We start from the raw sequence: 7,176 nt of genomic DNA on the forward strand, positions 1-7,176 counted from the left end.
AAAGATTTGCTTATATAGTATATTTATTTACTTGTTGCTAATTTAGTATTAATGGCAAACAATTCTTCCAAAAAGATATAAACAAACAGGGAGGTAAATAAATTAGCTTTTTTAAAAAAACTTCTAAATGCCAACCAAAGTAACAGTTTTCCATTACACTGCCATGGCAGATTGGCAGACGGATGCGTAGACAGACAGGGTGGGAGGAAATGCTAAAATGTGAAGACTGGATCGTGGGCATTTTAAAATTTACCACCTCATACTTTTTGGTATTTTCCCAGTTTCCAAATAAAGCAACAGTATCTGATTTTCATAATGAGAAAATTATGATAAACAGAACTTGTAGTTACATGTTCTTCCTGTGAACATACTAATCTTTTCATGTATTTTTTGACAATAAATGATATTTGAGTAGCAATTGTCTATGCTGGGAAGGACTCAACCTTTCCATCGATGGGGCTCTGTGGCATGGAGAGAATTTGTCTGACGGAGGATGAGTCTTTCACTTGATACCAGAAAATAAAGAATCAAGATGCTTTTGCAATTTCTGTTTCCAAGGTCAGGTTATTTATTTTTCACATTCTATTATTTTAACATACTCTGTGAAGAAAGTCGAGATAAAAAGTGTTTAAGGAGAAAGCAAGGATGGATGACATCATTGCTCATTCTGGAAGGCTTTTTGTTCACTAACTGGGTAGACATGGATGACTAGATATTTTCAAAAGCATTTGCTGACACCAGTTCAATGATAGATTAGGTCAGTTATTCAAGAACTCAAATGGTTCCATTTGAATGGTCTTTTCTTCTATTGCTAGGAAAAAGAGAGACCTCTTTGCTTTGGAAATCTTCATGTGTTGCTGAGTGGCTATGGAGAAATCGAATCATTTACTATGACATTACGAGGTGCCAAAAAACACACCAGTAGCATTTTCTCAATGGCACAGAGAGCTTGGTTCTTGGAAATAATTTCACCTTAGAGAAAAAGAAAATCAGATTACCATGCTTTCCTTAAGCTCCAAGGTTTATTCCTAGATGATCCCTCCACAAATATTTATAAAAAGATATTGCATTAGTCTGCTCAGACTTCCAGGACAAAATCTCATAGATGGTGGAACTTAAAAGCAGACATTTATTTGTTTTGATTTTAATTTTACTTTATTGGTACATTTTAGGTATATAATATAATGAAATTCACCATTGGAAATTTGCACCTTTACATAATCTCTCTTGGTTCTTATTTTTTCCCCCTTCCCCTGCCCTCCCTTCAACCCCTCCATCCCTCCCTATTTACAAAGACTTTGTTTCCTTTTTTTCATTTTCTCATATTAATTCCATTCCCTTCTTTCCTTTCCCCTACCCCTCCCACTTCCCCTTCCCCTTTGTCCCTTTTCTTCCTATTTCACATTATCTATTATACCTTTTAGTCCTTATTTACATTTTCACTTTCTCACCCTAGAGAAACTATTTAGTATTTACACGTGTGTCCTATTTATTTCACTTAAGAGTATTGCCTCAATGTGCATCCATTTAGCTATAAATGTCTCTAATTTCTCATTTTTTATGGCTGAGCAGTACTCCATTTTATTTTTAAAACCCCACATTTTCCTTATCCAGTCTCCAGTTGATGGCCAATTGGGCTGCTTCCAAGTTTTAGCTATTACAAATTGTGCTGCTATGAACATGGGTGAACCTATATCACTGTGGTATGATTCTTTTAATTCTTTGGGGAAGATCCCCAGCAGGAGAATAGGGGGGTCAAATGGGACTTCCAGTCCTAGTTCTTTGAGGTATCTCCATACTGATTTCCACAGTGCTTGCACCAGTCTACACTCCCACCAGCAGTGGAGCAGGGTTCCTCTTTCCCCACAGCCCCGCCAGCATTTGTTACTGGTTAATTTCATGATAGCAGCCATTCTTTCCAGAGTGAGGTGTAATCTCAACATTGTTTTCATTTGCATCTCTCAAATGACCAGTGATGTTGAACATTTTATCATATGTTTATTTACCATTTCTACTTCTTTGTCTGAAAAATGTCTGTTCATTTCGGATGCCCATTTTTGGAATGGGTCTTTAAATTTGGGAGGTCTGATTTTTTAAGTTCGTTATAGATTAGAGATAGTAGACCTTTCTCTGAGGAATAGCAGGTGAAAATTTTTTCCCACATTGTGGGTTGTCTCTTCACACTGCTGGTGGTTTCTCTTGCCGTGCAGAAGCCTTTTAATAAGAAGAGATCCCACTTGTTGATTGTTTGTGCTAGTTCATGGGCAACTGAGGTTTTCTTCATAAAATTTTTTCCTACACCAATGTCTTCAAGAGTTTGACCTAACCTCTGTTCTAGCCGGTTCAGCATTTCTATTTTAATATTTATATCTTTAATCCATTTTAATTTTAGTTTAGTGCATGGTGAAAGATATAGGTCTAGTTTTAATCTTTGGCAAGTTGAAATCCAATTTTTCCAGCACCATTTTTTTTTTTTTGGTACCAGGGATTGAACTCTGGTCCTTGTGCTTGTGCAGCAGGTGGCAAAATCACTGAGCTAAATCCCGAGCCCTCCAGAACCATTTATTAAAGAGCCAATCTTTTCTCCAGTGAGGGTGTTTGGCTCCTTTGTCAAAGATGAGGTGGCTGAGTGTGTCTGCAGTTGTTTCTGCATCTTCTAATCTGTTCCACTGGTCCTCAGGTCTGTTTCTTTGCCAGTACCATGCTGCTTTTATCATAGTGGCTTTGTAGTATAGTTTCAAGTTGGGGGTTGTGATACCTCCTGCCATGTCTCTGTTGCCTAGAATTGCTGCTGCTATTCTGGGTCTCTTGTTCCAAATGAATTTTTGGATTGTTCTCTCAAGGTCTGTGAAGTATGCTGCTGGGATTTCAATTGGGATTGCACTGAATCTATATAGCAGTTTTGGAAGTACGGCCATTTTCACTCTATTAATCCTTCCTACCCAGGAGCAGGGGATGTCTGTCCATTTTCTGATATTGTCTTCAATCTCTCTTTTCAGGGTGCTATAGTTTTCAGAAAAGAGGTCTTTGATTTCTTTTGTTAGGTTGATTCGAAGGTATTTCAGCTTTTTGGATGCTATTGTGAAAGGAATTGTTCTCCCTATTTCTCGCTCAGTGAGTCAACAGCAGACATTTATTCCCCCAGAGTTCTGGAGGTAGGAAGTTTGAGATCAACGTAAGATTCTCTGAGGCTTCTTCATTTTACCTTGGCCACCATCTTGCTGTGTGCTCTCATGGCCTCTTTTTGTGAGGTAATGTGGGAGACTTCTCTCTTATCTCTTTTTATAAGGGTACAGTTCCACGGTGAGAGCCCACCTTTAAGACTTTATCTAACCCTAATTACCTCTGAATACCATTGCATAGGGCATGGATGGTGAACATTTTAGAGCTTTCAATGATACAAACTGCCCACTGCAGCACACATGGCATAGATTTGCCACCACTGGCATAGGGTGTTAGAGCTTCAACACAATGAATTCTGGGGGACACAAAGTAAAGAGCACATCTCCTTTCCAGAGGCCACACACATCCTGTGGCTTAAGGGCCCTCTCTCCATCTTCAAAACCAGTATTTCTCTGGCCATTTTTCCGGAGTGACGCCTCCCTCTGACCATATCTGGGAAGGATTCTCCACTTTTTAGGATATGTGTGACTCCACTGGACCCTCTTGCAAAGACAAAGTCTTTAACCTAATCTCATCAGCCAAATTCCCTTTGCCATGAAAGATGACATAGTCACAGGGTCTGGGGACTTGGGGATGGACATCCTTGGGGTTGGTTATTCTGCCTACCATGTAGCTAATGAAGAAAGCTGGATCTTTTCTTGTTCTAACACCACTACACAGCCCTCTTTATTTTTTATTCAGTTTTACATATTCTTATTTTCATTATTGCTATTATGTTAGTAATAACAACAAGAGTAAAAAAAAAACCCTTGAAAAGCCATTGTCTTAGTCTATTTGTGCTGCTATAATAAAACGTGAATCTGGGTAATTTAATTAATTAATTTATTTATTTATTTTGGGGGAGGGTACCAGGGATCGAACTCAGGACCTTGAGCTTATGAGGCAGGCGGCAGAACCACTGAGCTAAATTCCCGGCCCTGCATCTGGGTAATTTATAGAGAACAAAAATTTATTTCTCACAGTTCTGGGGCCTGGATTTCCAAAATCAAACACTTGTGTCTTGAGAGGGTTGTTTTTTCTGCCTCCAAGGTGGCACTTCTTGCTGTTCTTCACATAGCAGAAGAGATGTAGGAGCCAAAGAGGCAGCACACTCTCTCCAGCCTCTTTTGTTAAGCTCACTAATTCCATTCATGAAGGCTCTGTCCTTATTGTTTGGTCACTTCCTAAAGGCTTCTCTTTTTAAGATCAATGCATGAATGGGGGGCACTCAGATCATAGAATCCATGTTGGTGAGACTCATATGGGAGCTTGAGATTCTCTGACAGTGTTATTAACCTACACTCTTAGTGAGGTCATGTCCTGGTGGTGCCCAAGTGGTGGCAGCACATGAGTAAGTAGCATTTTGGAATTACATGATGATACAATGATTCCTGGAATCTAGGAATGGTTACTCCAGCCTGAAAACCCAAAGTAGGGCTCCTGGAGGAGGGCCCTTGACTAAAAGTTGCAGCACTCTGGAGGAGGCTGAAAGATTCATGGGCAGGACCAGGGAAGACAGAAGGTGCCACTGAAGACAGTGGGTGTGGGGAACAGCTGCAAACTGATTTTCTAAAACACATCCCATAGAATGATGGAGATATGTTTAAAGAGTGGGCGGAAAGCATTTGTCCAATTCACATTTAACAAATATTATTGTCATTAACAATGGTCCAAATGTTTGTGTCCCCCAAAATTCATGTGTTGAAACCCTAACCCTCTATGATTGTAGTGAGAGTGAGAGACTTTGGAAGGATATTAGTTTATGAAAGGGAAGCACTTATGACTGGGATAAGAATCCTTCTAAAAGGAACACAGAGAGCTCTCTTAATTGTATTGAGACAACTGCAGATTCATATGTAGTTCTAAGAATAATAACATCTTGCCCAGTTTCACCCAGTGGTAACATTTTATCAAACTATGCACACCATCACAGCTAGGGCATCCATCTGATTCAGATTTCCTAGTTTTCATGTGTATGTGTGTATTATGTTTTACACAATTCTATTACCCCTATAGTTTATAGAAACCACAGTCAAGACACTGAATGGAATAATGCAGGGTCCAGGCCAGCCAGGTGGTGAGGAGACAGCAGGCAGATTAGGAAAAACAGATAGGTGCAGTCATTGTCAAGGTTCTAGCTTTCACACTGAGGAATGGATTCATATGTACTTATTACATTTTTACAAATAAACGAATTTGTGAAAAGGGCCATGCAGCCTCTCACCATTATACATTTTCATAAAGGAAGGTTAATGATTAACTTAAATTGGTGAACATGATTCCAATGGGAAAAAAGAAATGAACATGATGCATTCCATAACCACAGGGAAGGGAGAAGAAAGAAGATGACCAGTAGGGCCGGAGATTTAGCTCAGTGGTTCTGGTGCCTGCCATGCAAGCGCAAGGTCCCAAGTTCGATCCCCGGTACAAAAAAAAAAAAAAAAGAAGATGACCAGTGGTCTCTGCCACATCTCTTGTGACTCATGTCCCTTGTAATCATGATATATCCACTCAATTGGATTAGGAAATGCCTAGTGGATTAGTAAAGCACACTTTCGTGGGAGTGTTCCTAGGGATGATCAGCATATGGTCCAGTAGACTTGTGGGAGAGGACACCCCTGATTGTGGGTGGTACCACCGAGTGGGTTCACAGACTAGAAGGAAAAAAAGAAGAAGAAAGAAGAAGTCTTCTGCATTTTGGAAGTTCCATTGGCTTGAGCAGGTGCATCTTTTGCTGCTGCCATCACTTGTGAATGTCAGACTCCAGTTTCTTCAGCCTTCCAATGAAGACTCACACCACTGCCTCTCCAGGGAGCTTCCAGGCCGTCACTTTCAGACTGGCACTGTATCCTTGACCCTCTTGTTCTGTGGCATCCAACTTCTTAGACTGAGCCCCGCTGGATCCTGTGGCTCTCCATCATACAGAGAGACATTGTGGATTTCCCTCCTCTGACACTGCAAGCCTACCTAATGTGTGCCATTGCATAATTATATACATATTTTTTCTATCACTTCTGGTCCTCTAGATAGCTCTAGTCAATTGTTGTAGCTGGTATCTAGATGTCCACCCCAAAGCTTCATGCAGTCATAGGTGGGGCTTTTTGGAGATGGCTGGATCTAGGGTGTGTGATACAGGAATTAAGGGTGCTCCACCCTGGGTGTGCGTGCTACCCTCCCAAAGGTTGGCTAGCCTGGATGGACTATAAGGGACAGAAAGAAGCTGCTGCTTCTGTTGTTTCTGCTGCCTCACTGCTTGCTGACTTCTGCCTGCCCTACTTTACCACGGATTCTTCCTCTTCTGTGATGCCCCTCTGCCATGCCACCCTGCTTTGAAGCCAGCCAGCTATGGACTGAAGCCTCTGAAAACTGTGAACTACAATAAATCTTTCTTCCTTTAACTTGTGAATGTTGAATATTTTGTCTCAGAAACAAGAAAAGCAATTAAGACACCAATACATCCCTTTTGCCTGATGCTTAGACTATTTTTAATTGCCGTCTCTTAGAAAAGATGCTGACAAAGGTTTACTCATACACATACTCTCCTAAGATTAAATAATAGGTACAAAAGCATAATCTTGCTGGGTCTGAACTTTATCTACATGGATGAGCATGACTCATAACACTCACTAATTTCCACCACAATAGGTAAGTTTGTACATTCCTAAAATCTTTACTAAAACCAAACATCACCACTTGGGTGTGAGGAGGTGGTGGTTTTTGCCATTTTGTACAGCCAGGAACAGTTGATTTTGCTGTGTCTTTATTTGCTTTTCTTTAGAGTCTTGTGAGATAGAACATTTCCTACCAGTTCACTGGCCTTTTCTGCTTTTCCTTTTGGCAATACTTTTAGGTTTTCAACCACTTTTTCCCTTGGAGCAGGATGATGAGGTTGTTGGCATGTTAGTCATTAGAAAAATTGTTAAAGTGATGATCAACTTATGGCAACTATGTTGTCAACTCTGATTAAAAATTTGGTAGAAAAATTTCAACCCTTGACCTTGCATCTTGTATTCT

This window comes from Heterocephalus glaber, unplaced genomic scaffold (genome assembly GCF_053883595.1).
Source record: "Heterocephalus glaber isolate CG9 unplaced genomic scaffold, H.glaber_assembly_v1.0 deba00000331, whole genome shotgun sequence".
Taxonomy (NCBI): domain Eukaryota; kingdom Metazoa; phylum Chordata; class Mammalia; order Rodentia; family Bathyergidae; genus Heterocephalus; species Heterocephalus glaber.